The sequence below is a fragment of the Anomaloglossus baeobatrachus genome, chromosome 2 (genome assembly GCF_048569485.1).
Source record: "Anomaloglossus baeobatrachus isolate aAnoBae1 chromosome 2, aAnoBae1.hap1, whole genome shotgun sequence".
Lineage (NCBI taxonomy): Eukaryota > Metazoa > Chordata > Amphibia > Anura > Aromobatidae > Anomaloglossus > Anomaloglossus baeobatrachus.
Genome location: NC_134354.1, coordinates 355,674,148 through 355,699,304, shown reverse-complemented (window position 1 = coordinate 355,699,304; position 25,157 = coordinate 355,674,148). Strand labels below are relative to the sequence as shown.

At 38.3% G+C, this 25,157-nt stretch overlaps 12 non-coding genes across 12 annotated transcripts; all 12 read left to right on the top strand.

Annotated features, from left to right (window-relative positions):
- Positions 1–1,325: 1,325 nt before the first annotated feature.
- TRNAV-UAC (transfer RNA valine (anticodon UAC)) lies at positions 1,326–1,398 on the top strand. The gene has a single exon. It is a non-coding gene; the product is annotated as a tRNA-Val (tRNA).
- A 913-nt stretch (positions 1,399–2,311) lies between these two features.
- On the top strand, positions 2,312–2,384 carry TRNAV-UAC (transfer RNA valine (anticodon UAC)). The gene has a single exon. It is a non-coding gene; the product is annotated as a tRNA-Val (tRNA).
- A 2,535-nt stretch (positions 2,385–4,919) lies between these two features.
- Positions 4,920–4,992, top strand: TRNAV-UAC (transfer RNA valine (anticodon UAC)). Its single transcript has one exon. It is a non-coding gene; the product is annotated as a tRNA-Val (tRNA).
- A 2,537-nt stretch (positions 4,993–7,529) lies between these two features.
- Positions 7,530–7,602, top strand: TRNAV-UAC (transfer RNA valine (anticodon UAC)). Its single transcript has one exon. It is a non-coding gene; the product is annotated as a tRNA-Val (tRNA).
- Positions 7,603–8,159: 557 nt separating this feature from the next.
- On the top strand, positions 8,160–8,232 carry TRNAV-AAC (transfer RNA valine (anticodon AAC)). The gene has a single exon. It is a non-coding gene; the product is annotated as a tRNA-Val (tRNA).
- Positions 8,233–11,866: 3,634 nt separating this feature from the next.
- On the top strand, positions 11,867–11,939 carry TRNAV-UAC (transfer RNA valine (anticodon UAC)). Its single transcript has one exon. It is a non-coding gene; the product is annotated as a tRNA-Val (tRNA).
- A 2,890-nt stretch (positions 11,940–14,829) lies between these two features.
- TRNAV-UAC (transfer RNA valine (anticodon UAC)) lies at positions 14,830–14,902 on the top strand. Its single transcript has one exon. It is a non-coding gene; the product is annotated as a tRNA-Val (tRNA).
- Positions 14,903–16,452: 1,550 nt separating this feature from the next.
- Positions 16,453–16,525, top strand: TRNAV-UAC (transfer RNA valine (anticodon UAC)). The gene has a single exon. It is a non-coding gene; the product is annotated as a tRNA-Val (tRNA).
- A 911-nt stretch (positions 16,526–17,436) lies between these two features.
- TRNAV-UAC (transfer RNA valine (anticodon UAC)) lies at positions 17,437–17,509 on the top strand. The gene has a single exon. It is a non-coding gene; the product is annotated as a tRNA-Val (tRNA).
- A 1,397-nt stretch (positions 17,510–18,906) lies between these two features.
- TRNAV-UAC (transfer RNA valine (anticodon UAC)) lies at positions 18,907–18,979 on the top strand. Its single transcript has one exon. It is a non-coding gene; the product is annotated as a tRNA-Val (tRNA).
- A 1,657-nt stretch (positions 18,980–20,636) lies between these two features.
- TRNAV-UAC (transfer RNA valine (anticodon UAC)) lies at positions 20,637–20,709 on the top strand. Its single transcript has one exon. It is a non-coding gene; the product is annotated as a tRNA-Val (tRNA).
- A 912-nt stretch (positions 20,710–21,621) lies between these two features.
- TRNAV-UAC (transfer RNA valine (anticodon UAC)) lies at positions 21,622–21,694 on the top strand. The gene has a single exon. It is a non-coding gene; the product is annotated as a tRNA-Val (tRNA).
- Positions 21,695–25,157: the final 3,463 nt, after the last annotated feature.

Below are 25,157 nucleotides of genomic sequence, written 5' to 3'. Positions count from 1 at the left end.
TTTTGGCTTCCATCACAAAGAGAACTACGATTTTGGGTTTCTTTTTTATTGACCATTTTAGCAGAAAACATAATCCCAGATTATAAAAATCCTATTTGTTTCAAAATATATAGTTCCCATAAATACAAAAGCAAAGGACCAAACTATGGAGAAAAAAGTAACACATTCAATATAAACTTCAATTTAAGCAAAATCCCTTTGTAGGAATAAAACTGGTAAAATATGTAATAATAATTGTAAATGTTTCATTACTAAAAATACTTTCCTTCAGCAATAAAAAGGCCCCGTCAGTCACAATTCTGCTCTGCTAGCCAATACACAGTAACTTTTTGTCAGGTTTCATAGTGTAGTGGTCACACGCCTGTTTAACACGCAGAAGGTCCTGAGTTCAATCCCCAGTGAAACCAATCTGTTCTTAGTGTTGAAATAATACGCTATCCAACTACAATATATGAAGTTCTTGGCATTGTTGCCGAATGATGGTATGTTTTGGCTTCCATCACAAAGAGAACTACAAATTATTTTTTTTTTTTCCCCTGGCAGTCAAAACTCATCTCTAAATGCCATTACTTTGCAGGATTTCACAGGTTTCATAGTGGAGTGGTCATCACGTCTACTTCACACGCAGAAGGTCCTGTGTTCAATCCCCAGAAAAAACAAGCTGTTTTCGCTGTTGAAGTAATTTGCTATCAACCTGTAGTATATGAAATGCTTGGTTTTGTTGCCATCTGATAATTTATTTTGGCTTCCCTCACCAAGAGAACTACGATTTTGGGTTTCTTTTTTATTGACCATTTTAGCAGAAAACATAATCCCATATTATAAAAATCCTGTTTGTTTCACAATATATAGTTCCTTTAAATACAAAAGCAAACAACTAAACTATGTGGAAAAAAGTAACACATTCAATGTAAACTTCCTTTTAAGCAAAATCCCTTTGTAGGAATAAAACTGGTAAAATATGTAATAAAAATTGTAAATGTTTCATTAACCAAAAATACTTTCCTTCAGCAATAAAAAGGCCCCGTCAGTCACAATTCTGCTCTGCTAGCCAATAGACAGTAACTTTCCATTAGGTTTCATAGAGTAGTGGTCATCACGTCTGCTTAACACGCAGAAGGTCCTCCGTTCAATCCCCAGTAAAACCAAACTGTTCTTGGTGTTGAAATGATACTCAATTAAACTACAATATATGAAGTTCTTGGCTTTGTTGCCGAATGATGGGATGTTTTGGCTTCTATCCCCAACAGAGCTACGAATTTGTTTTTTTTTTCCCTGGCAGTCAAAACTCGTCTCTAATTGCCATTACTTTGCAGGCTTTCTAAGGTTTCATAGTGTAGTGGAAATCACGTCTGCTTTACACGCAGAAGGTCCTGGGTTCAAGCCCCAGTGAAACCCATGTGTTCTTGGTCTTGAAATAATCCCCTATCAACCTGCAGTATATAAAGTTCTTGGCTTTGTTGTCGAATAACGGGATGTTTTAGCTTCCATCACCAACAGAGCTACGAATTGGTTTTTTTTCCCCTGGCGGTCAAAACTCGTCTCTAATTGCCATTACTTTGCAGGATTTCAAAGGTTTCATAGTGGAGTGGTCATCACGTCTGCTTCACACGCAGAAGGTCCTGGGTTCAATCCCCAGTGAAACCAATCTGTTTTTGGTGTTGAAGTAATTTCCTATCGACTTGTAATATGTGAAATTCTTGGTTTCGTTGCCAAATGACAATACATTTTGGCTTCCTTCACAAAGAGAACTACGATTTTGGGTTTCTTTTTTATTGACCATTTTAGCAGAAAACATAATCCCATATTATAAAAATCCTATTTGTTTCAAAATATAGAGTTCCCATAAATACAAAAGCAAAAGACCAAACTATGGAGAAAAAAGTAACACATTCAATATAAACTTCAATTTAAGCAAAATCCCTTTGTAGCAATAAAACTGGTAAAATATGTAATAATAATTGTAAATGTTTCATTAACTAAAAATACTTTCCTTCAGCAATAAAACGGCCCCGTCAGTCACAATTCTGCTCTGCTAGCCAATACACAGTAACTTTTTGTCAGGTTTCATAGTGTAGTGGTCACACGTCTGCTTAACACGCAGAAGGTCCTGAGTTCAATCCCCAGTGAAACAAATCTGTTCTTAGTGTTGAAATAATATGCTATCCAACTACAATATTTGAAGTTCTCGGCTTTGTTGCCGAATGACAGGATGTTTTGGCTTCCATCACAAACAGAACTACAAATTATTTTTTTTTTCCATGGCAGTCAAAAATCGTCTCTAATTGCCATTACTTTGCAGGCTTTCTAAGGTTTCATAGTGTAGTGGAAATCACGTCTGCTTTACATGCAGAAGGTCCTGGGTTCAATCCCCAGTGAAACCCATGTGTTCTTGGTGTTGAAATAATCCCCTATTAACCTGCAGTATATAAAGTTCTTGGCTTTATTGCCGAATAACGGGATGTTTTAGCTTCCATCACCAACAGAGCTACGAATTTGTTTTTTTTCCCCTGGCGGTCAAAACTCGTCTCTAATTGCCATTACTTTGCAGGATTTCAAAGGTTTCATAGTGTAGTGGATTTAAGCTAAATCCCTTTGTAGGAATAAAACTGGTAAAATATGTAATAATAATTGTAAATGTTTCATTAACCAAAAATACTTTTTTGGTTAAAAACATAATCCCATATTATAAAAATCCTATTTGTTTCAAAATATATAGTTCCCATAAATACAAAAGCAAAAGACCAAACTATGGAGAAAAAAGTAACACATTCAATATAAACTTCAATTTAAGCAAAATCCCTTTGTAGGAATAAAACTGGTAAAATATGTAATAATAATTGTAAATGTTTCATTAACTAAAAATACTTTCCTTCAGCAATAAAAAGGCCCCGTCAGTCACAATTCTGCTCTGCTAGCCAATACACAGTAACTTTTCATCAGGTTTCATAGTGTAGTGGTCACACGTCTGCTTAACACGCAGAAGGTCCTGAGTTCAATCCCCAGTGAACCCAATCTGTTCTTAGTGTTGAAAAAATACGCTATCCAACTACAATATTTGAAGTTCTCAGCTTTGTTGCCGAATGACGGGATGTTTTGGCTTCTATCACAAACAGAACTACAAATTATTTTTTTTTTTCCCCTGGCGGTCAAAACTCGTCTCTAAATGCCATTACTTTGCAGGATTTCACAGGTTTCATAGTGGAGTCGTCATCACGGCTACTTCACACGCAGAAGGTCCTGGGTTCAATCCCCAGTAAAAACAAGCCGTTTTCGTTGTTGAAGTAATTTGCTATCAACCTGTAACATATGAAATTCTTTGTTTTGTTGCCAACTGATAATATATTTTGGCTTCCATCACCAAGAGAACTACGATTTTGGGTTTCTTTTTTATTGACAATTTTAGCAGAAAACATAATCCCATATTATAAAAATCCTGTTTGTTTCAAAATATATAGTTCCTTTAAATACAAAAGCAAACAACTAAACTATGTGGAAAAAAGTAACAAATTCAATATAAACTTCAATTTAAGCAAAATCCCTTTGTAGGAATAAAACTGGTAAAATATGTAATAAAAATTGTAAATGTTTCATTAACCAAAAATACTTTCCTTCATCAATAAAAATGCCCTGTCAGTCACAATTCTGCTCTGCTAGCAAATACACAGTTACTTTCCATCAGGTTTCATAGAGTAGTGGTCATCACGTTTGCTTAACACGCAGAAGGTCCTCTGTTCAATCCCCAGTAAAACCAAACTGTTCTTGGTGTTGAAATGATACTCAATTAAACTACAATATATGAAGTTCTTGGCTTTGTTGCCGAATGATGGGATGTTTTGGCTTCCATCCCCAACAGAGCTACGAATTTGTTTTTTTTTTTTCCCTGGCAGTCAAAACTCGTCTCTAATTGCCATTACTTTGCAGGCTTTCTAAGGTTTCAAAGTGTAGTGGAAACCACGTCTGCTTTACACGCAGAAGGTCCTGGGTTCAAGCCCCAGTGAAACCCATGTGTTCTTGGTGTTAAAATAATCCCCTATCAACCTGCAGTATATAAAGTTCTTGGCTTTGTTGCCGAATAACGGGATGTTTTAGCTTCCATCACCAACAGAGCTACGAATTTGTTTTTTTTCCACTGGCGGTCAAAACTCGTCTCTAATTGCCATTACTTTGCAGGATTTCAAAGGTTTCATAGTGGAGTGGTCATCACGTCTGCTTCACACGCAGAAGGTCCTGGGTTCAATCCCCAGTGAAACCAATCTGTTTTTGGTGTTGAAGTAATTTCCTATCGACTTGTAATATGTGAAATTCTTGGTTTCGTTGCCAAATGACAATACATTTTGGCTTCCTTCACAAAGAGGACTACGATTTTGGGTTTCTTTTTTATTGACCATTTTAGCAGAAAACATAATCCCATATTATAAAAATCCTATTTGTTTCAAAATATAGAGTTCCCATAAATACAAAAGCAAAAGACCAAACTATGGAGAAAAAAGTAACACATTCAATATAAACTTCAATTTAAGCAAAATCCCTTTGTAGCAATAAAACTGGTAAAATATGTAATAATAATTGTAAATGTTTCATTAACTAAAAATACTTTCCTTCAGCAATAAAACGGCCCCGTCAGTCACAATTCTGCTCTGCTAGCCAATACACAGTAACTTTTTGTCAGGTTTCATAGTGTAGTGGTCACACGTCTGCTTAACACGCAGAAGGTCCTGAGTTCAATCCCCAGTGAAACAAATCTGTTCTTAGTGTTGAAATAATATGCTATCCAACTACAATATTTGAAGTTCTCGGCTTTGTTGCCGAATGACGGGATGTTTTGGCTTCCATCACAAACAGAACTACAAATTATTTTTTTTTTCCCTGGCAGTCAAAACTCGTCTCTAATTGCCATTACTTTGCAGGCTTTCTAAGGTTTCATAGTGTAGTGGAAATCACGTCTGCTTTACATGCAGAAGGTCCTGGGTTCAATCCCCAGTGAAACCCATGTGTTCTTGGTGTTGAAATAATCCCCTATTAACCTGCAGTATATAAAGTTCTTGGCTTTATTGCCGAATAACGGGATGTTTTAGCTTCCATCACCAACAGAGCTACGAATTTGTTTTTTTTCCCCTGGCGGTCAAAACTCGTCTCTAATTGCCATTACTTTGCAGGATTTCAAAGGTTTCATAGTGTAGTGGATTTAAGCTAAATCCCTTTGTAGGAATAAAACTGGTAAAATATGTAATAATAATTGTAAATGTTTCATTAACCAAAAATACTTTTTTGGTTAAAAACATAATCCCATATTATAAAAATCCTATTTGTTTCAAAATATATAGTTCCCATAAATACAAAAGCAAAAGACCAAACTATGGAGAAAAAAGTAACACATTCAATATAAACTTCAATTTAAGCAAAATCCCTTTGTAGGAATAAAACTGGTAAAATATGTAATAATAATTGTAAATGTTTCATTAACTAAAAATACTTTCCTTCAGCAATAAAAAGGCCCCGTCAGTCACAATTCTGCTCTGCTAGCCAATACACAGTAACTTTTCATCAGGTTTCATAGTGTAGTGGTCACACGTCTGCTTAACACGCAGAAGGTCCTGAGTTCAATCCCCAGTGAACCCAATCTGTTCTTAGTGTTGAAAAAATACGCTATCCAACTACAATATTTGAAGTTCTCAGCTTTGTTGCCGAATGACGGGATGTTTTGGCTTCCATCACAAACAGAACTACAAATTATTTTTTTTTTTCCCCTGGCGGTCAAAACTCGTCTCTAAATGCCATTACTTTGCAGTATTTCACAGGTTTCATAGTGGAGTCGTCATCACGGCTACTTCACACGCAGAAGGTCCTGGGTTCAATCCCCAGTAAAAACAAGCCGTTTTCGTTGTTGAAGTAATTTGCTATCAACCTGTAACATATGAAATTCTTTGTTTTGTTGCCAACTGATAATATATTTTGGCTTCCATCACCAAGAGAACTACGATTTTGGGTTTCTTTTTTATTGACAATTTTAGCAGAAAACATAATCCCATATTATAAAAATCCTGTTTGTTTCAAAATATATAGTTCCTTTAAATACAAAAGCAAACAACTAAACTATGTGGAAAAAAGTAACACATTCAATATAAACTTCAATTTAAGCAAAATCCCTTTGTAGGAATAAAACTGGTAAAACATGTAATAAAAATTGTAAATGTTTCATTAACCAAAAATACTTTCCTTCATCAATAAAAATGCCCTGTCAGTCACAATTCTGCTCTGCTAGCAAATACACAGTAACTTTCCATCAGGTTTCATAGAGTAGTGGTCATCACGTTTGCTTAACACGCAGAAGGTCCTCTGTTCAATCCCCAGTAAAACCAAACTGTTCTTGGTGTTGAAATGATACTCAATTAAACTACAATATATGAAATTCTTGGCTTTGTTGCCGAATGATGGGATGTTTTGGCTTCCATCCCCAACAGAGCTACGAATTTGTTTTTTTTTTTTCCCTGGCAGTCAAAACTCGTCTCTAATTGCCATTACTTTGCAGGCTTTCTAAGGTTTCAAAGTGTAGTGGAAACCACGTCTGCTTTACACGCAGAAGGTCCTGGGTTCAAGCCCCAGTGAAACCCATGTGTTCTTGGTGTTAAAATAATCCCCTATCAACCTGCAGTATATAAAGTTCTTGGCTTTGTTGCCGAATAACGGGATGTTTTAGCTTCCATCACCAACAGAGCTACGAATTTGTTTTTTTTCCACTGGCGGTCAAAACTCGTCTCTAATTGCCATTACTTTGCAGGACTTCAAAGGTTTCATAGTGTAGTGGTCATCACGTCTGCTTCACATGCAGAAGGTCCTGGGTTCAATCCCCAGTGAATCCAATCTGTTTTTGGTGTTGAAGTAATTTCCTATCGACTTGTAATATGTGAAATTCTTGGTTTCGTTGCCAAATGACAATACATTTTGGCTTCCTTCACAAAGAGAACTACGATTTTGGGTTTCTTTTTTATTGACCATTTTAGCAGAAAACATAATCCCATATTATAAAAATCCTACTTGTTTCAAATTATATAGTTCCCATAAATACAAAAGCAAAAGACCAAACTATGGAGAAAAAAGTAACACATTCAATATAAACTTCAATTTAAGCAAAATCCCTTTGTAGCAATAAAACTGGTAAAATATGTAATAATAATTGTAAATGTTTCATTAACTAAAAATACTTTCCTTCAGCAATAAAAAGGCCCCGTCAGTCACAATTCTGCTCTGCTAGCCAATACACAGTAACTTTTTGTCAGGTTTCATAGTGTAGTGGTCACACGTCTGCTTAACACGCAGAAGGTCCTGAGTTCAATCCCCAGTGAAACAAATCTGTTCTTAGTGTTGAAATAATACGCTATCCAACTACAATATTTGAAGTTCTCGGCTTTGTTGCCGAATGACGGGATGTTTTGGCTTCCATCACAAACAGAACTACAAATTATTTTTTTTTTTTCCCTGGCAGTCAAAACTCGTCTCTAATTGCCATTACTTTGCAGGCTTTCTAAGGTTTCATAGTGTAGTGGAAATCACGTCTGCTTTACACGCAGAAGGTCCTGGGTTCAATCCCCAGTGAAACCCATGTGTTCTTGGTGTTGAAATAATCCCCTATCAACCTGCAGTATATAAAGTTCTTGGCTTTATTGCCGAATAACCAGATGTTTTAGCTTTCATCACCAACAGAGCTACGAATTTGTTTTTTTTCCCTTGGCGGTCAAAACTCGTCTCTAATTGCCATTACTTTGCAGGATTTCAAAGGTTTCATAGTGTAGTGGATTTAAGCTAAATCCCTTTGTAGGAATAAAACTGGTAAAATATGTAATAATAATTGTAAATGTTTCATTAACCAAAAATACTTTTTTGGTTAAAAACATAATCCCATATTATAAAAATCCTATTTGTTTCAAAATATATAGTTCCCATAAATACAAAAGCAAAAGACCAAACTATGGAGAAAAAAGTAACACATTCAATATAAACTTCAATTTAAGCAAAATCCCTTTGTAGGAATAAAACTGGTAAAATATGTAATAATAATTGTAAATGTTTCATTAACAAAAATACTTTCCTTCAGCAATAAAAAGGCCTCGTCAGTCACAATTCTGCTCTGTTAGCCAATACACAGTAACTTTTCGTCAGGTTTCATAGTGTAGTGGTCATCACGTCTGCTTAACACGCAGAAGGTCCTGGGTTCAATCCCCAGTGAAACCAATCTGTTCTTAGTGTTGAAATAATACGCTATCCAACTACACTATATGAAGTTCTCGGCATTGTTGCCGAATGATGGTATGTTTTGGCTTCCATCACAAAAAGAACTACAAATTATTTTATTTTTTTTCCCCTGTCGGTCAAAACTCGTCTCTATGTGCCATTACTTTGCAGGATTTCATAGGTTTCATAGTGGAGTGGTCATCACGTCTACTTCACACGCAGAAGGTCCTAGGTTCAATCTCCAGTAAAAACAAGCCGTTTTCGCTGTTGAAGTAATTTGCTATCAACCTGTATTATATGAAATTTTTTGTTTTGTTGCCAACTGATAATATATTTTGGCTTCCCTCACCAAGAGAACTACGATTTTGGGTTTCTTTTTTATTGACCATTTTAGCAGAAAACATAATCCCATATTAAAAAAATCCTGTTTGTTTCAAAATATATAGTTCCTTTAAATACAAAAGCAAACAACTAATCTATGTGGAAAAAAGTAACACATTCAATGTAAACTTCCTTTTAAGCAAAATCCCTTTGTAGGAATAAAACTGGTAAAATATGTAATAAAAATTGTAAATGTTTCATTAACCAAAAATACTTTCCTTCAGCAATAAAAAGGCCCCGTCAGTCACAATTCTGCTCTGCTAGCCAATACACAGTAACTTTCCATCAGGTTTCATAGAGTAGTGGTCATCACGTCTGCTTAACTCGCAGAAGGTCCTGCGTTCAATCCCCAGTAAACCCAATCTGTTCTTGGTGTTGTAATAATACTCAATAAAACTACAATATATGAAGTTCTTGGCTTTGTTGCCGAATGATGGGATGTTTTGGCTTCCATCCCCAACAGAGCTACGAATTTGTTTTTTTTTTCCCTGGAGGTCAAAACTCGTCTCTAATTGCCATTACTTTGCAGGCTTTCAAAGGTTTCATAGTGTAGTGGAAATCACGTCTGCTTAACACGCAGAAGGTCCTGGGTTCAATCCCCAGTGAAACCCATGTGTTCTTGGTGTTGAAATAATCCCCTATCAACCTGCAGTATATAAAGTTCTTGGCTTTGTTTCCGAATAACGGGATGTTTTAGCGTCCATCACCAACAGAGCTACGAATTTGGTTTTTTTCCCCTGGCGGTCAAAACTCGTCTCTAATTGCCATTACATTGCAGGATTGCAAAGGTTTCATAGTGTAGTGGTCATAACGTCTGCTTCACACGCTGAAGGTCCTGGGTTCAATCCCTAGTGAAACCAATCTGTTTTTGGTGTTGAAGTAATTTCCTATCGACTTGTAATATGTGAAATTCTTGGTTTCGTTGCCAAATGACAATACATTTTGGCTTCCATCACAAAGAGAACTACGATTTTGGGTTTCTTTTTTATTGACCATTTTAGCAGAAAACATAATCCCATATTATAAAAATCCTATTTGTTTCGAATTATATAGTTCCCATAAATACAAAAGCAAAAGACCAAACTATGGAGAAAAAAGTAACACATTCAATATAAACTTCAATTTAAGCAAAATCCCTTTGTAGGAATAAAACTGGTAAAATATGTAATAATAATTGTAAATGTTTCATTAACCAACAATACTTTCCTTCAGCAATAAAAAGGCCCCGTCAGTCACAATTCTGCTCTGCTAGTAAATACACAGTAACTTTTCGTCAGGTTCCATAATGTAGTGGTCATCACGTCTGCTTAACACGCAGAAAGTCCTGGGTTCAATCCCCAGTGAAACCAATCTGTTCTTTGTGTTGAAATAATTTGCTATCCAACTACAATATATGAAGTTCTTGGCATTGTTGCCGAATGATGGTATGTTTTGGCTTCCATCACAAACAGAACTACAAATTATTTTTTTTTTTTCCACTGGCGGTCAAAACTCATCTCTAACTGCCATTACTTTGCAGGATTTCACAGGTTTCATAGTGGAGTGGTCATCACGTCTACTTCACACGCAGAAGGTCCTGGGTTCAATCCCCAGGAAAAACAAGCTGTTTTCGCTGTTGAAGTAATTTGCTATCAACCTGTAGTATATGAAATGCTTGGTTTTGTTGCCAACTGATAATTTATTTTGGCTTCCCTCACCAAGAGAACTACGATTTTGGGTTTCTTTTTTATTGACCATTTTAGCAGAAAACATAATCCCATATTATAAAAATCCTGTTTATTTCAAAATATATAGTTCCTTTAAATACAAAAGCAAACAACTAAACTATGTGGAAAAAAGTAACACATTCAATGTAAACTTCCTTTTAAGCAAAATCCCTTTGTAGGAATAAAACTGGTAAAATATGTAATAAAAATTGTAAATGTTTCATTAACCAAAAATACTTTCCTTCAGCAATAAAAAGGCCCCGTCAGTCACAATTCTGCTCTGCTAGCCAATACACAGTAACTTTCCATCAGGTTTCATAGAGTAGTGGTCATCACGTCTGCTTAACACGCAGAAGGTCCTCCGTTCAATCCCCAGTAAAACCAAACTGTTCTTGGTGTTGAAATAATACTCAATTAAACTACAATATATGAAGTTCTTGGCTTTGTTGCCGAATGATGGGATGTTTTGGCTTCCATCCCCAACAGAGCTACGAATTTGTTTTTTTTTTTCCCTGGCAGTCAAAACTCGTCTCTAATTGCCATTACTTTGCAGGTTTTCTAAGGTTTCATAGTGTAGTGGAAATCACGTCTGCTTTACACGCAGAAGGTCCGGGGTTCAAGCCCCAGTGAAACCCATGTGTTCTTGGTGTTGAAATAATCCCCTATCAACCTGCAGTATATAAAGTTCTTGGCTTTGTTGCCGAATAACGGGATGTTTTAGCTTCCATCACCAACAGAGCTACGAATTTGTTTTTTTCCCCTGGCGGTCAAAACTCGTCTCTAATTGCCATTACTTTGCAGGATTTCAAAGGTTTCATAGTGGAGTGGTCATCACGTCTGCTTCACACGCAGAAGGTCCTGTGTTCAATCCCCAGTGTAACCAATCGGTTTTTGGTGTTGAAGTAATTTCCTATCGACTTGTAATATGTGAAATTCTTGGTTTCGTTGCCAAATGACAATACATTTTGGCTTCCTTCACAAAGAGAACTACGATTTTGGGTTTCTTTTTTTTTGACCATTTTAGCAGAAAACATAATCCCATATTATAAAAATCCTACTTGTTTCAAATTATATAGTTCCCATATATACAAAAGCAAAAGACCAAACTATGGAGAAAAAAAGTAACACATTCAATATAAACTTCAATTTAAGCAAAATCCCTTTGTAGCAATAAAACTGGTAAAATATGTAATAATAATTGTAAATGTTTCATTAACTAAAAATACTTTCCTTCAGCAATAAAACGGCCCCGTCAGTCACAATTCTGCTCTGCTAGCCAATACACAGTAACTTTTTGTCAGGTTTCATAGTGTAGTGGTCACACGTCTGCTTAACACGCAGAAGGTCCTGAGTTCAATCCCCAGTGAAACAAATCTGTTCTTAGTGTTGAAATAATACGCTATCCAACTACAATATTTGAAGTTCTCGGCTTTGTTGCCGAATGACTGGATGTTTTGGCTTCCATCACAAACAAAACTACAAATTATTATTTTTTCCCTGGCAGTCAAAACTCGTCTCTAATTGCCATTACTTTGCAGGCTTTCTAAGGTTTCATAGTGTAGTGGAAATCATGTCTGCTTTACACGCAGAAGGTCCTGGGTTCAATCCCCAGTGAAACCCATGTGTTCTTGGTGTTGAAATAATCCCCTATCAACCTGCAGTATATAAAGTTCTTGGCTTTATTGCCGAATAACGGGATGTTTTAGCTTCCATCACCAACAGAGCTACGAATTTGTTTTTTTTCCCCTGGCGGTCAAAACTCGTCTCTAATTGCCATTACTTTGCAGGATTTCAAAGGTTTCATAGTGTAGTGGATTTAAGCTAAATCCCTTTGTAGGAATAAAACTGGTAAAATATGTAATAATAATTGTAAATGTTTCATTAACCAAAAATACTTTTTTGGTTAAAAACATAATCCCATATTATAAAAATCCTATTTGTTTCAAAATATATAGTTCCCATAAATACAAAAGCAAAAGACCAAACTATGGAGAAAAAAGTAACACATTCAATATAAACTTCAATTTAAGCAAAATCCCTTTGTAGGAATAAAACTGGTAAAATATGTAATAATAATTGTAAATGTTTCATTAACCAAAAATACTTTCCTTCAGCAATAAAAAGGCCTCGTCAGTCACAATTCTGCTCTGTTAGCCAATACACTGTAACTTTTCGTCAGGTTTCATAGTGTAGTGGTCATCACGTCTGCTTAACACGCAGAAGGTCCTAAGTTCAATCCCTAGTGAAACCTATCTGTTCTTAGTGTTGGAATAATACGCTATCCAACTACACTATATGAAGTTCTCGGCATTGTTGCCGGATGATGGTATGTTTTGGCTTCCATCACAAACAGAACTACAAATTATTTTATTTTTTTCCCCTGGCGGTCAAAACTCATCTCTAAATGCCATTACTTTGCAGGATTTCACAGGTTTCATAGTGGAGTGGTCATCACTATTTATGAGCGAGCATGCTTGTTACTACTCGGTACTCGCACGAGTATCACTGTACTCGGGCTGCTCGGCGGGGACCGAGTAATCTCGCGATACTCGTGCTGTACTCGTGGTCTTCATCCCTGCATGTTGGCGCTCTTTTGAGAGCCAGCCCTCATGCAGGGATTAGCTGGCAGACCACTGCAATGCCACAGCCCTGTTAGTTGTGGAATTGCAGTGATTGGCCGGCCTGCACAGCGTGACCGAGCCTTTGTACCGGCCGGCGCGCTGTGCTCTGCTCACAGCTATCCAGACAGTCAGTGCAGGGAGCGTGTCGCTGCTTCAGGGAAAGGTTTGCGGCCCTTTATAGTTAGTTCCGGAGCAGGGCTGCAAACAGTGTGACCAGAAGTCCTTCTCAGGACTATTCTAGTTGTATACAGGCAGGCAGGGTATAGCCAGGTCGGAGTACAGTAGCAGAGTCCTTCTCAGGACTATTGTTGCTATATACAGGAAGGGTATAGCCAGGTCGGAATACAGGCTAGTGACCAGAAGAGTCCTTGTCAGGACTATTGTAGCAGTATACAGGCAGGCAGGCAGGCAGGGTATATAGCCATTCTTAGTGGTGACCGTATACCAGCCTTCATCATATCTGGGGCTGGTGTACACAGTCTAAAACAGTCCAGATAGTGTCAGACTTCTCAGTATATGTGTCTGTCGGTGGCAGCGTACAGGTGCACGTTTTGCACAAACTATTATATAACGCACAAGTCTAGTGAATAATACACGTCAGTCAGCAGTGGCTGATAGTGTCAGACTTCTCAGTAATTGTCGCTCCTAAAAACCTGTTAGGTTCTTAGTGCGTCCGTGCTTGCATTTAAAAACCGCACGTGTGTGGCAGTAGGTGGAAGTGTCAGGCTCCATATTGTCCCTGGATAGAGACGTGCATGATGGCCTGTAAACCTGAAGTGCCCATTGTAAGGCAGTGGGTCTATTGTAGTATAGCCCTTAGGCAGGGCAGCCAAAAATTTGGAGGCTCCACATTGTCCCTGGATAGAGATGTGCATAAGGGCCTCAAAACATTGTTCCCATTGCAAAGGAGCGGGTTTCCTGTCGTTGTAATGCCCATTTTGAAAGAATGGTCGAAAAAATTTACCACTGGGGGTATACCAGAAACAACGGCCTAACTATTGTAACGGTCATCATGATGGCGCATGAGGAGAAGGAGGAGCAGTCCAGCGATTAGCCAAAGTCCAGAAGTGTGTTACCATGGGTGAGTGGAGGTACATGGCAAATTCCCGTTACAAACTTTAAATTTCGCTGTCATTTGCTGGTGGTGTGGTGAAGTCTGGCCCAATCCAACCCTTGTTCATCTTGATCAGAGTCAGCCTGTCAGCATTTACAGTTGACAGGCAGGTGCGTTTATCTGTAATGATTCCACCTGCGGCACTAAAAACAAGCTCTGACAAAACGCTAGCGGCAGGGCAGGCCAGGACTTCCAAGGCGTAGAGAGCCAACTCATGCCACGTGTCCAGCTTGGATACCCATTAATTGTAAGGCACAGAGGAATGTCGGAGTACAGTTGTTTGATCTGCAAGGTACTCCTTGAGCATCTGGGCAAACTTAGGATTTTTTGTGGCACAGGGAGAAAAAAGTAACACATTCAATATAAACTTCAATTTAAGCAAAATCCCTTTGTAGGAATAAAACTGGTAAAATATGTCATAATAATTGTAAATGTTTCATTAACCAACAATACTTTCCTTCAGCAATAAAAAGGCCCCGTCAGTCACAATTCTGCTCTGCTATTAAATACACAGTAACTTTTCGTCAGGTTCCATAATGTAGTGGTCATCACGTCTGCTTAACACGCAGAAAGTCCTGGGTTCAATCCCCAGTGAAACCAATCTGTTCTTTGTGTTGAAATAATTTGCTATCCAACTACAATATATGAAGTTCTTGGCATTGTTGCCGAATGATGGTATGTTTTGGCTTCCATCACAAACAGAACTACAAATTATTTTTTTTTCCCTGGCAGTCAAAACTCGTCTCTAATTGCCATTACTTTGCAGACTTTCTAAGGTTTCATAGTGTAGTGGAAATCATGTCTGCTTTACACGCAGAAGGTCCTGGGTTCAATCCCCAGTGAAACCCATGTGTTCTTGGTGTTGAAATAATCCCCTATCAACCTGCGGTATATTAAGTTCTTGGCTTTATTGCCGAATAACGGGATGTTTTAGCTTCCATCACCAACAGAGCTACGAATTTGTTTTTTTTCCCCTGGCGGTCAAAACTCGTCTCTAATTGCCATTACTTTGCAGGATTTCAAAGGTTTCATAGTGTAGTGGATTTAAGCTAAATCCCTTTGTAGGAATAAAACTGGTAAAATATGTAATAATAATTGTAAATGTTTCATTAACCAAAAATACTTTTTTGGTTAAAAACATAATCCCATATTATAAAAATCCTATTTGTTTCAAAATATATAGTTCCCATAAATACAAAAGCAAAAGACCAAACTATGGAGAAAAAAGTAACACATTCAATATAAACTTCAATTTAAGCAAAATCCCTTTGTAGGAATAAAACTGGTAAAATATGTAATAATAATTGTAAATGTTTCATTAACCAAAAATACTTTCCTTCAGCAATAAAAAGGCCTCGTCAGTCACAATTCTGCTCTGTTAGCCAATACACTGTAACTTTTCGTCAGGTTTCATAGTGTAGTGGTCATCACGTCTGCTTAACACGCAGAAGGTCCTAAGTTCAATCCCCAGTGAAACCTATCTGTTCTTAGTGTTGGAATAAAACGCTATCCAACTACACTATATGAAGTTCTCGGCATTGTTGCCGAATGATGGTATGTTTTGGCTTCCATCACAAACAGAACTACAAATTATTTTATTTTTTTCCCCTGGCGGTCAAAACTCATCTCTAAATGCCATTACTTTGCAGGATTTCACAGGTTTCATAGTGGAGTGGTCATCACGTCTACTTCACACGCAGAAGGTCCTGGGTTCAATCCCCAGGAAAAACAAGCTGTTTTCGCTGTTGAATTAATTTGCTATCAACCTGTAATATATGAAATTCTTGGTTTTGTTGCCAACTGATAATATATTTTGGCTTCCCTCACCAAGAGAACTACGATTTTGGGTTTCTTTTTTATTGACCATTTTAGCAGAAAACATAATCCCATATTATAAAAATCCTGTTTGTTTCCAAATATATAGTTCCTTTAAATACAAAAGCAAACAACTAAACTATGTGGAAAAAAGTAACACATTCAATGTAAACTTCCTTTTAAGCAAAATCCCTTTGTAGGAATAAAACTGGTAAAATATGTAATAAAAATTGTAAATGTTTCATTAACCAAAAATACTTTCCTTCAGCAATAAAAAGGCCCCGTCAGTCACAATTCTGCTCTGCTAGCCAATACACAGTAACTTTCCATCAGGTTTCATAGAGTAGTGGTCATCACGTCTGCTTAACACGCAGAAGGTCCTCCGTTCAATCCCCAGTAAAACCAAACTGTTCTTGGTGTTGAAATAATACTCAATTAAACTACAATATATGAAGTTCTTGGCTTTGTTGCCGAATGATGGGATGTTTTGGCTTCCATCCCCAACAGAGCTACGAATTTGTTTTTTTTTTTCCCTGGCAGTCAAAACTCGTCTCTAATTGCCATTACTTTGCAGGTTTTCTAAGGTTTCATAGTGTAGTGGAAATCATGTCTGCTTTACACGCAGAAGGTCCTGGGTTCAAGCCCCAGTGAAACCCATGTGTTCTTGGTGTTGAAATAATCCCCTATCAACCTGCAGTATATAAAGTTCTTGGCTTTGTTGCCGAATAACGGGATGTTTTAGCTTCCATCACCAACAGAGCTACGAATTTGTTTTTTTCCCCTGGCGGTCAAAACTCGTCTCTAATTGCCATTACTTTGCAGGATTTCAAAGGTTTCATAGTGGAGTGGTCATCACGTCTGCTTCACACGCAGAAGGTCCTGTGTTCAATCCCCAGTGTAACCAATCGGTTTTTGGTGTTGAAGTAATTTCCTATCGACTTGTAATATGTGAAATTCTTGGTTTCGTTGCCAAATGACAATACATTTTGGCTTCCTTCACAAAGAGAACTACGATTTTGGGTTTCTTTTTTTTTGACCATTTTAGCAGAAAACATAATCCCATATTATAAAAATCCTACTTGTTTCAAATTATATAGTTCCCATATATACAAAAGCAAAAGACCAAACTATGGAGAAAAAAGTAACACATTCAATATAAACTTCAATTTAAGCAAAATCCCTTTGTAGCAATAAAACTGGTAAAATATGTAATAATAATTGTAAATGTTTCATTAACTAAAAATACTTTCCTTCAGCAATAAAATGGCCCCGTCAGTCACAATTCTGCTCTGCTAGCCAATACACAGTAACTTTTTGTCAGGTTTCATAGTGTAGTGGTCACACGTCTGCTTAACACGCAGAAGGTCCTGAGTTCAATCCCCAGTGAAACAAATCTGTTCTTAGTGTTGAAATAATACGCTATCCAACTACAATATTTGAAGTTCTCGGCTTTGTTGCCGAATGACTGGATGTTTTGGCTTCCATCACAAACAAAACTACAAATTATTTTTTTTTCCCTGGCAGTCAAAACTCGTCTCTAATTGCCATTACTTTGCAGGCTTTCTAAGGTTTCATAGTGTAGTGGAAATCATGTCTGCTTTACACGCAGAAGGTCCTGGGTTCAATCCCCAGTGAAACCCATGTGTTCTTGGTGTTGAAATAATCCCCTATCAACCTGCAATATATAAAGTTCTTGGCTTTATTGCCGAATAACGGGATGTTTTAGCTTCCATCACCAACAGAGCTACGAATTTGTTTTTTTTTCCCCTGGCGGTCAAAACTCGTCTCTAATTGCCATTACTTTGCAGGATTTCAAAGGTTTCATAGTGTAGTGGATTTAAGCTAAATCCCTTTGTAGGAATAAAACTGGTAAAATATGTAATAATAATTGTAAATGTTTCATTAACCAAAAATACTTTTTTGGTTAAAAACATAATCCCATATTATAAAAATCCTATTTGTTTCAAAATATATAGTTCCCATAAATACAAAAGCAAAAGACCAAACTATGGAGAAAAAAGTAACACATTCAATATAAACTTCAATTTAAGCAAAATCCCTTTGTAGGAATAAAACTGGTAAAATATGTAATAATAATTGTAAATGTTTCATTAACCAAAAATACTTTCCTTCAGCAATAAAAAGGCCTCGTCAGTCACAATTCTGCTCTGCTAGCCAATACACTGTAACTTTTCGTCAGGTTTCATAGCTTCCATCACCAACAGAGCTACGAATTTGTTTTTTTCCCCTGGCGGTCAAAACTCGTCTCTATGTGCCATTACTTTGCAGGATTTCATAGGTTTCATAGTGGAGTGGTCATCACGTCTACTTCACACGCAGAAGGTCCTGGGTTCAATCTCCAGTAAAAACAAGCCGTTTTCGCTGTTGAAGTAATTTGCTATCAACCTGTATTATATGAAATTTTTTGTTTTGTTGCCAACTGATAATATATTTTGGCTTCCCTCACCAAGAGAACTACAATTTTGGGTTTCTTTTTTATTGACCATTTTAACAGAAAACATAATCCCATATTAAAAAAATCCTGTTTGTTTCAAAATATATAGTTCCTTTAAATACAAAAGCAAACAACTAATCTATGTTGAAAAAAGTAACACATTCAATGTAAACTTCCTTTTAAGCAAAATCCCTTTGTAGGAATAAAACTGGTAAAATATGTAATAAAAATTGTAAATGTTTCATTAACCAAAAATACTTTCCTTCAGCAATAAAAAGGCCCCGTCAGTCACAATTCTGCTCTGCTAGCCAATACACAGTAACTTTCCATCAGGTTTCATAGAGTAGTGGTCATCACGTCTGCTTAACACGCAGAAGGTCCTGCGTTCAATCCCCAGTAAAACCAATCTGTTCTTGGTGTTGAAATAATACTCAATAAAACTACAATATATGAAGTTCTTGGCTTTGTTGCCGAATGATGGGATGTTTTGGCTTCCATCCCCAACAGAGCTACGAATTTGTTTTTTTTTTCCCTGGCGGTCAAAACTCGTCTCTAATTGCCATTACTTTTCAGGCTTTCAAAGGTTTCATAGTGTAGTGGAAATCACGTCTGCTTTACACGCAGAAGGTCCTGGGTTCAATCCCCAGTGAAACCCATGTGTTCTTGGTGTTGAAATAATCCCCTATCAACCTGCCGTATATAAAGTTCTTGGCTTTGTTGCCGAATAACGGGATGTTTTAGCTTCCATCACCAACAGAGCTACGAATTTGTTTTTTTTCCCGTGGCGGTCAAAACTCGTCTCTAATTGCCATTACTTTGCAGTATTTCAAAGGTTCCATAGTGTAGTGGTCATCACGTCTGCTTCACACGCAGAAGGTCCTGGGTTCAATCCCCAGTGAAACCAATCTGTTTTTGGTGTTGAAGTAATTTCCTGTCGACTTGAAATATGTGAAATTCTTGGTTTCGTTGCCAAATGACAATACATTTTGGCTTCCATCACAAAGAGAACTACGATTTTGGGTTTCTTTTTTATTGACCATTTTAGCAGAAAACATAATCCCATATTATAAAAATCCTATTTGTTTCGAATTATATAGTTCCCATAAATACAAAAGCAAAAGACCAAACTATGGAGAAAAAAGTAACACATTCAATATAAACTTCAATTTAAGCAAAATCCCTTTGTAGGAATAAAACTGGTAAAATATGTAATAATAATTGTAAATGTTTCATTAACCAACAATACTTTCCTTCAGCAATAAAAAGGCCCCGTCAGTCACAATTCTGCTCTGCTAGTAAATACACAGTAACTTTTCGTCAGGTTCCATAATGTAGTGGTCATCACGTCTGCTTAACACGCAGAAAGTCCTGGGTTCAATCCCCAGTGAAACCAATCTGTTCTTTGTGTTGAAATAATTTGCTATCCAACTACAATATATGAAGTTCTTGGCATTGTTGCCGAATGATGGTATGTTTTGGCTTCCATCACAAACAGAACTACAAATTATTTTTTTTTTTTCCACTGGCGGTCAAAACTCATCTCTAACTGCCATTACTTTGCAGGATTTCACAGGTTTCTTAGTGGAGTGGTCATCACGTCTACTTCACACGCAGAAGGTCCTGGGTTCAATCCCCAGGAAAAACAAGCTGTTTTCGCTGTTGAAGTAATTTGCTATCAACCTGTAGTATATGAAATGCTTGGTTTTGTTGCCAACTGATAATTTATTTTGGCTTCCCTCACCAAGAGAACTACGATTTTGGGTTTCTTTTTTATTGACCATTTTAGCAGAAAACATAATCCCATATTATAAAAATCCTGTTTATTTCAAAATATATAGTTCCTTTAAATACAAAAGCAAACAACTAAACTATGTGGAAAAAAGTAACACATTCAATGTAAACTTCCTTTTAAGCAAAATCCCTTTGTAGGAATAAAACTGGTAAAATATGTAATAAAAATTGTAAATGTTTCATTAACCAAAAATACTTTCCTTCAGCAATAAAAAGGCCCCGTCAGTCACAATTCTGCTCTGCTAGCCAATACACAGTAACTTTCCATCAGGTTTCATAGAGTAGTGGTCATCACGTCTGCTTAACACGCAGAAGGTCCTCCATTCAATCCCCAGTAAAACCAAACTGTTCTTGGTGTTGAAATAATACTCAATTAAACTACAATATATGAAGTTCTTGGCTTTGTTGCCGAATGATGGGATGTTTTGGCTTCCATCCCCAACAGAGCTACGAATTTGTTTTTTTTTTTCCCTGGCAGTCAAAACTCGTCTCTAATTGCCATTACTTTGCAGGTTTTCTAAGGTTTCATAGTGTAGTGGAAATCACGTCTGCTTTACACGCAGAAGGTCCTGGGTTCAAGCCCCAGTGAAACCCATGTGTTCTTGGTGTTGAAATAATCCCCTATCAACCTGCAGTATATAAAGTTCTTGGCTTTGTTGCCGAATAACGGGATGTTTTAGCTTCCATCACCAACAGAGCTACGAATTTGTTTTTTTCCCCTGGCGGTCAAAACTCGTCTCTAATTGCCATTACTTTGCAGGATTTCAAAGGTTTCATAGTGGAGTGGTCATCACGTCTGCTTCACACGCAGAAGGTCCTGTGTTCAATCCCCAGTGTAACCAATCGGTTTTTGGTGTTGAAGTAATTTCCTATCGACTTGTAATATGTGAAATTCTTGGTTTCGTTGCCAAATGACAATACATTTTGGCTTCCTTCACAAAGAGAACTACGATTTTGGGTTTCTTTTTTTTTGACCATTTTAGCAGAAAACATAATCCCATATTATAAAAAATCCTACTTGTTTCAAATTATATAGTTCCCATATATACAAAAGCAAAAGACCAAACTATGGAGAAAAAAGTAACACATTCAATATAAACTTCAATTTAAGCAAAATCCCTTTGTAGCAATAAAACTGGTAAAATATGTAATAATAATTGTAAATGTTTCATTAACTAAAAATACTTTCCTTCAGCAATAAAACGGCCCCGTCAGTCACAATTCTGCTCTGCTAGCCAATACACAGTAACTTTTTGTCAGGTTTCATAGTGTAGTGGTCACACGTCTGCTTAACACGCAGAAGGTCCTGAGTTCAATCCCCAGTGAAACAAATCTGTTCTTAGTGTTGAAATAATACGCTATCCAACTACAATATTTGAAGTTCTCGGCTTTGTTGCCGAATGACTGGATGTTTTGGCTTCCATCACAAACAAAACTACAAATTATTTTTTTTTCCCTGGCAGTCAAAACTCGTCTCTAATTGCCATTACTTTGCAGGCTTTCTAAGGTTTCATAGTGTAGTGGAAATCATGTCTGCTTTACACGCAGAAGGTCCTGGGTTCAATCCCCAGTGAAACCCATGTGTTCTTGGTGTTGAAATAATCCCCTATCAACCTGCAGTATATAAAGTTCTTGGCTTTATTGCCGAATAACGGGATGTTTTAGCTTCCATCACCAACAGAGCTACGAATTTGTTTTTTTTCCCCTGGCGGTCAAAACTCGTCTCTAATTGCCATTACTTTGCAGGATTTCAAAGGTTTCATAGTGTAGTGGATTTAAGCTAAATCCCTTTGTAGGAATAAAACTGGTAAAATATGTAATAATAATTGTAAATGTTTCATTAACCAAAAATACTTTTTTGGTTAAAAACATAATCCCATATTATAAAAATCCTATTTGTTTCAAAATATATAGTTCCCATAAATACAAAAGCAAAAGACCAAACTATGGAGAAAAAAGTAACACATTCAATATAAACTTCAATTTAAGCAAAATCCCTTTGTAGGAATAAAACTGGTAAAATATGTAATAATAATTGTAAATGTTTCATTAACCAAAAATACTTTCCTTCAGCAATAAAAAGGCCTCGTCAGTCACAATTCTGCTCTGTTAGCCAATACACTGTAACTTTTCGTCAGGTTTCATAGTGTAGTGGTCATCACGTCTGCTTAACACGCAGAAGGTCCTAAGTTCAATCCCTAGTGAAACCTATCTGTTCTTAGTGTTGGAATAATACGCTATCCAACTACACTATATGAAGTTCTCGGCGTTGTTGCCGGATGATGGTATGTTTTGGCTTCCATCACAAACAGAACTACAAATTATTTTATTTTTTTCCCCTGGCGGTCAAAACTCATCTCTAAATGCCATTACTTTGCAGGATTTCACAGGTTTCATAGTGGAGTGGTCATCACTATTTATGAGCGAGCATGCTTGTTACTACTCGGTACTCGCACGAGTATCACTGTACTCGGGCTGCTCGGCGGGGACCGAGTAATCTCGCGATACTCGTGCTGTACTCGTGGTCTTCATCCCTGCATGTTGGCGCTCTTTTGAGAGCCAGCCCTCATGCAGGGATTAGCTGGCAGACCACTGCAATGCCACAGCCCTGTTAGTTGTGGAATTGCAGTGATTGGCCGGCCTGCACAGCGTGACCGAGCCTTTGTACCGGCCGGCGCGCTGTGCTCTGCTCACAGCTATCCAGACAGTCAGTGCAGGGAGCGTGTCGCTGCTTCAGGGAAAGGTTTGCGGCCCTTTATAGTTAGTTCCGGAGCAGGGCTGCAAACAGTGTGACCAGAAGTCCTTCTCAGGACTATTCTAGTTGTATACAGGCAGGCAGGGTATAGCCAGGTCGGAGTACAGTAGCAGAGTCCTTCTCAGGACTATTGTTGCTATATACAGGAAGGGTATAGCCAGGTCGGAATACAGGCTAGTGACCAGAAGAGTCCTTGTCAGGACTATTGTAGCAGTATACAGGCAGGCAGGCAGGCAGGGTATATAGCCATTCTTAGTGGTGACCGTATACCAGCCTTCATCATATCTGGGGCTGGTGTACACAGTCTAAAACAGTCCAGATAGTGTCAGACTTCTCAGTATATGTGTCTGTCGGTGGCAGCGTACAGGTGCACGTTTTGCACAAACTATTATATAACGCACAAGTCTAGTGAATAATACACGTCAGTCAGCAGTGGCTGATAGTGTCAGACTTCTCAGTAATTGTCGCTCCTAAAAACCTGTTAGGTTCTTAGTGCGTCCGTGCTTGCATTTAAAAACCGCACGTGTGTGGCAGTAGGTGGAAGTGTCAGGCTCCATATTGTCCCTGGATAGAGACGTGCATGATGGCCTGTAAACCTGAAGTGCCCATTGTAAGGCAGTGGGTCTATTGTAGTATAGCCCTTAGGCAGGGCAGCCAAAAATTTGGAGGCTCCACATTGTCCCTGGATAGAGATGTGCATAAGGGCCTCAAAACATTGTTCCCATTGCAAAGGAGCGGGTTTCCTGTCGTTGTAATGCCCATTTTGAAAGAATGGTCGAAAAAATTTACCACTGGGGGTATACCAGAAACAACGGCCTAACTATTGTAACGGTCATCATGATGGCGCATGAGGAGAAGGAGGAGCAGTCCAGCGATTAGCCAAAGTCCAGAAGTGTGTTACCATGGGTGAGTGGAGGTACATGGCAAATTCCCGTTACAAACTTTAAATTTCGCTGTCATTTGCTGGTGGTGTGGTGAAGTCTGGCCCAATCCAACCCTTGTTCATCTTGATCAGAGTCAGCCTGTCAGCATTTACAGTTGACAGGCAGGTGCGTTTATCTGTAATGATTCCACCTGCGGCACTAAAAACAAGCTCTGACAAAACGCTAGCGGCAGGGCAGGCCAGGACTTCCAAGGCGTAGAGAGCCAACTCATGCCACGTGTCCAGCTTGGATACCCATTAATTGTAAGGCACAGAGGAATGTCGGAGTACAGTTGTTTGATCTGCAAGGTACTCCTTGAGCATCTGGGCAAACTTAGGATTTTTTGTGGCACTACCCCGCACCTCAGGGGCAGTGGTATGTGAGGGCCTGAGAAAACTGTCCCACATCTTAAAGACTGTTCCCCTACCTCTGGCGGATTGGACTTGTGCCCCTCTCGGCTGTACGGCTTGGTTGTCCACTGATTCCTGACCTATGCTGCTAGCGTTTTGTGAGGGTAATGCTTTGCCTACTTCCGTGACTATGGCCTTCTGGAACTGCTGCATTTTGCCAGACCTCTTCGCCTCGGGAATAAGAGACATAAAGTTCTCATTTTAGCGTGGGTCTAACAGTGTTACCAACCAGTAATGATTGTCGGCAAAGATGTTCTTAACACGAGGGTCACGAGACAGGCAGCTTACCATAAAGTCAGCCATGTGTGCCAGACTCTTAACAGCCATCACTTCAGTATCCTGACCAACACGATGACTGAACATGCTGTCCTCCTCCTCCTCCTCCTCATCTACCCTGTCCTCTGGCCAGCCACGCTGAACCGAGGATATGACTGCATGTCATATCCTCAATTTGGCCAGAGAGTTGCTCCATGTCTTCATCCTCCTCCTCGTCATAGTCCTCCACTGCACGTTGTGATGAGACGAGGCTGGGCTGTGTGTTATCACCCACACCCACTACTGTTTCTTGCTCAAACTCATCGCGCTCCGCCTGCAATGCATCATGGTTGTTTTTTGAGCAGAGACCATTTTAGAAGGCAGAGAAGCGGTATGGTGACGCTAATAATGTCATCATCGCCGCTCACCATCTTGGTGGAGTCCTCAAACTTTTGGCGGATGGTACATAGGTCGGACATCCATCTCCACTCCTCAGGTGTTATGTGTGGAGTTTGACCCATTTCCCGACGGCTTAGGTGATGCAGGTACTCAACAACTGCCCTCTTCTGCTCACATATCATGACCAACATGTGCAGAGTTGAATTCCAACATGTGGGGACATCACACACCAGTCTGTGAGCCGGAAGATGCAAATGGCGCTGAAAGCCGGCAAGGCCGGCTGAAGCAGTAGGTGACTTT